This window comes from Choloepus didactylus, chromosome 22 (assembly GCF_015220235.1).
Source record: "Choloepus didactylus isolate mChoDid1 chromosome 22, mChoDid1.pri, whole genome shotgun sequence".
NCBI lineage: Eukaryota > Metazoa > Chordata > Mammalia > Pilosa > Megalonychidae > Choloepus > Choloepus didactylus.
The window spans coordinates 1,380,788-1,385,629 of record NC_051328.1 but is presented as its reverse complement, the minus strand read 5'-3'; positions in this window follow the sequence as shown (position 1 = coordinate 1,385,629).

Here is a 4,842-nt window from a genome sequence, read left to right as displayed (position 1 = left end):
AACAAAAGGAATAAGAAACATTAACGTGCCAGCACTACTGGGTAGAACTTTGCAACCGGTTTTTGATGCCCATGGATGAGAGTGAAAGTCCTTATGGGCAAGAATGAAACTTCTGAAAGAATCGAAGATGAAAGAGAATTACAGAAAGGGGCCTCCCACACACTTTGGGCAGGGGAACTCTTGCTTTACGCAGATACAGCAGTGCAGGGTGGTGCTTTTGTGGATGGAATGCCCAAAGTGAGCGAACGACATGGTTCTGCTGCTGGCGTTGGCAGAGCAGGATGAGTACTGGCCAGGTCACTGCTGGGTTCTTGCAGCAAGAGCAGAGGCCCAAGAGGTGCAGAGGCAGAAGGATAATGAGCTACAAGGATGGACGATGGCATCAGACTACCCAGGAATGAGATGGAAAGGGGCTGGGGCTTTGGTGCCATCTGCCCTGAGGCAGAGGGTGGAGATGCAGAGGATGCAGCCACACAAGCTGGCCTGCAGGAGCTGGGTCCTGGGCCACAGGGTGCCTTGTCAGACTCAGGGTTGTGGGGAGCTGGGCTTCTGGGGCTGGTGCACGATGGGGTGTCAGGAATGCTGAGGACTATGACGTTCAAGGTACAAAGTGCAGTGCCATCTTTTGGGACCATTCCCTGGGGGATAGAGTTGGAAAATCCACAGACCTTGCATTCAAGGAGGTCAGAGCTGGGAAAGGGGTAGCACAAAAAAGGTCAGAGCTTAAATAAAGATACATCTGCCCATCATAATCAGATGTGTAGAGAGTTAGATTCAAACTACTTGGGACAGAATCCTAGCCCTCATCTGAAATATTGAGGGTATCTGTCCTGATGCCAATTCCCCAAACTCAGGGGCATCCTTTCTGGACCACATGACACGCTCATTTTGGCGGGGCTTGATATTTGAAACCGTTCACCTCCTCCATTGGGGTGCATAATTCCGGTGGGGGCACATATTTAATTTGGTACAAGTCTCTGTCCTTTCAGGTTTTGTTTTTAGCCTGAAAAATTTAAGTTCTTTTGCTCATCCTTAAAGGCATGCCCTAAGCTAGTGATCCCAAACCTTTTATGATATACTGTACCCACAAAATTGTGTGAATATGTGCATTCTGGGGGTGGTGGGGTGGTGATGATGAAACAGAGACTGATGGAAGCCAAGGAATAAATCGGGGCTGGGAAGCACGGCCTCGGGGGGCCAGTGAGAATGGTGAAGGGAGAGCTAAGGATACAGGAAATGGGCAGTTAACAGTGAGTTTGTCCAACTTGTTAAGTACACCAGTGGTGAGAGAGGCTAGTCTTGGAAACAGAAATAATTTTCATTCTCCTACCCCAGGAAGAGGTGGAAAGGCTGGGATCCTCCCTGTGTGAGGGTCTGGAGATAGAGGGCAGTGCCAAGATGGTGTGTGTGTGTGTGTGTGTGTGTGTGTGTGTGTATGTGTGCGTGTGTGGAGGTGCAGCATGGAAGGGAGCAGCCCAGCAGCCCTCAGGCCTGCCCTTCCCCATCAGGGCCTGTGGATCATCTTCTGTCTGATGGCTCAGGGGTCCCTGGTGAACGGACTCAGGGCTGGGGGCTTTGAACACTTTGGGTGGGATGGGCCCTGCCTGGGGGGTCTGAACAGAAAGGCTAGTTTCCCCATGCCTCTGGGCAGGAAGAGTGCCCCATGGCCTCATTTGCCTGCTCCCCGAGGTCCTGTGCTCCTTCCCAGGGACTCCACTGCAGTCTAAAACCCAAGTTAGCCCCCCAGGTGACCTCCCTCTCCTTAAATAAGGGGCAGATGCAGAGTGGCTACTGCTGAAGCCACCTTCCCAGTTGCTGCCTGCTTTGGGGCAGGGGTGCACTTGGAAGAGAGGGCTACACTGAGCAACTATTTTGTCCTTTTAAAATTAGCTTTACAAATCAAATAATATGCTGTGTTTAAAAAGTAAGAAAAGACTGCTGAAAAAATTGCTTCGACATTCTCACTCCTCAGAAATAATCCCTCTGAACATTTTGAGGTTTAGCCATCTGGACTTCCTTATGCTTATAAATATCTGGTTAAAAATAAATAAGTCATCTTGGCTACCTCCTTGTGGCCTGGCTGCACGGTATGAGGGGGCCAGGCCATAATCCTCTATCGCTGGGCATTTAGATGGCTGCCAAGCCTCCACATTTGCAAACAGGGCTGCAATGAAACTCCTTGCAGTTAAATCCCATTTATAGGAGTTTATTATAAGGAAATAATTAAGGACCTATGCAAAGAAGAGGTATGTTTTTAAGGCTTTGGATACTAAATTACCTGGGCAATTTTTGGACATCTTTTCCCCAGCAGACTTCTCAATCTGGCACAACAGAAACAATATCAATAGCAACAATAGAAACAACTTGAAATTGGATATTTAACACAAACAAGTTTTCCTTTTGCCTGCTGGGGACAAATATTTGATTTATCAGGAGTTAAATTTTTTACTGGGAGAGCCACCTCAATCACGATGGCAGAATGAAGCTTTTCAGGGCTCCGTCCACCCACAGAAGCTTTGAACAACCAGTAAGAACTGGCAGAAACATCTTTCTCAAAGCTACAGAAAATGGCTAAAAGATTGCAGGAACAGAGTGAGTGCTTAATCAAGGAAAAGGCTACCTAAAAGCAGTAGGGCCTCCTGGCACCCTGGACGGCTCCTCCTTCACCCCTCACTGGCTCTGCATGGGGCCCCCACACTCCCAGTACAGATCCCCGGTCCAGGTTCCAGAGGGAGCAGAGTAACTCCTGTGCACATACTGGGAGCCATGTATGTCTGGCCTCATCTGTTTGGTGGTAAGATTAGGGATTCACTGTTTCAGAACTTGCCCTGCACATAGAAGGAAGCTCACTGAGCTCTCCTGCAGAACCCTGTGGGAGAGCAGTCAAATCACGCTGCCTGAGGCAAGGGATTGCTGGCTGTAGGATGTACAGTGCAATGCCTGGGACTGTGAGGAAACTGTTCAATAGGAAAGAAGGGATATTGGTATATAAGTAAATGGAGGAAATCCTAGGGCCAACTGCACATGCTCAAGACAAGATGCATGCTCAGAAAGAACCAGGGAGGTCCCTATGCTTTGGATTGGAGCTATTCTGTAAATTCTTTGTATGGATAAGCCCTAAAGGAGAGCACTTGCACAGGTCAATCTGCCAAGACTGGGAAAGACGTTATCTTTTTTCCCTTTTTTTGTTAGCTACTGGCTTTCAAGGGAAGCTCTGTCATCATACTGGATGGATATAAGCTTAAGTAATAGACACTTCAGAGTCTAAATTCCAGTGATAACATCAAAATATCAAAATGTCCAGGTTTCAACAAAAGATTACAAGACATACAAAGAAACAAGAAGCGATGCCCCAAGCAAAGGAGATGATTAAGGCATTAGAAACCATCAATGAAGAGGATAAGACCTGGGACATTCCAGAAAAAGACTAAAAAAAGGGTCCTAAATATGCTCAAAAACCTAAAGGAAAAGATGGACAAAGAACTAAAGGAAATCAGAAAAATGATAGATAAACACAAAGAGAATATTGAGAAAGATGTGAGTTATGAAAAGGAGCAAAAGACACATGAAAACCACAGAAATAGAAATTAAAACTTCCCTAAAGGGGTTCAACAGCAGATTGGAGCTGGCAGAAGAAACACTCAGTGGACTTGAGGATAAAGCAATTGAAATCATCCAGTCTGAGGCAAAAAGAAGAAAGAATGAAAAGAAATGAGCAGAGCCTGAGGAACCTATGGGACACTGTTAAGTGTAACAATATAGGCATTGTGGGAGCCCAGAGGGAGAAGAAAGAGAGAAAGGGGCAGAGAGAATAGTCAAAGAAATAATGGCTGAAAACTCCCAAATTTAATGAAAGACATGGACATACACTTCCAAAGCATTCAACAAACTCCTAACAGAATAAACCCAAATAGACCCATGCCACAGCATATTATAATCGAACAGTCACATGCCAAGATAAAGAGAGAATTCTGAAAACCACGAGAGAAGCAACATGTCACACACACGGAGCCTCAATAAGATTAAGTGCTGATTTCTCATCAGAAACCATGGAGGCAAGAAAGCACTGGGATGACATATTTAAAGTGCTGAGAGCAAAAAATTGTAAGAATTCTATATCTGGCAAAACTGTCTTTCAAAAATGAGGGCATGATTAAGACATTCCTAGTTCAACAAAGACGGAGGGAGTTCATCACCACAAGACCAGTCCTACAAGAGATGCTAAGGAGAGTTCTGCAGGTTGAAAGGAAAAGACAATAGACAATAGATCAATGCTGCTTGAAGAAATAAAGATCCCCAGTAAAGGTAATGTTCCCATTTGCTAAAACTGCTGGAATGCAAAATACCAGAAATGGATTGGCTTTTTTTTTTTTAATCTTCATTTTATTGAGATATATTCACATACCACGCAGTCATACAAAACAAATCGTACTTTCGATTGTTCCCAGTACCATTACATAGTTGTACATTCATCACCTAAATCAATCCCTGACACCTTCATTAACACACACACAAAAATAACAAGAATAACAATTAAAGTGAAAAAGAGCAATTAAAGTAAAAAAGAACACTGGGTACCTTTGTCTGTTTGTTTCCTTCCCCTATTTTTCTACTCATCCATCCATAAACTAGACAAAGTGGAGTATGGTCCTTATGGCTTTCCCAATCCCATTGTCACCCCTCATAAGCTACATTTTTATACAATTGTCTTCAAGATTCATGGGTTCTGGGTTGTAGTTTGATAGTTTCAGGTATCTACCGCCAGCTACCCCAATTCATTAGAACCTAAAAAGGGTTGTCTATATTGTGCGTAAGAGTGCCCACCAGAGTGACCTCTCGGCT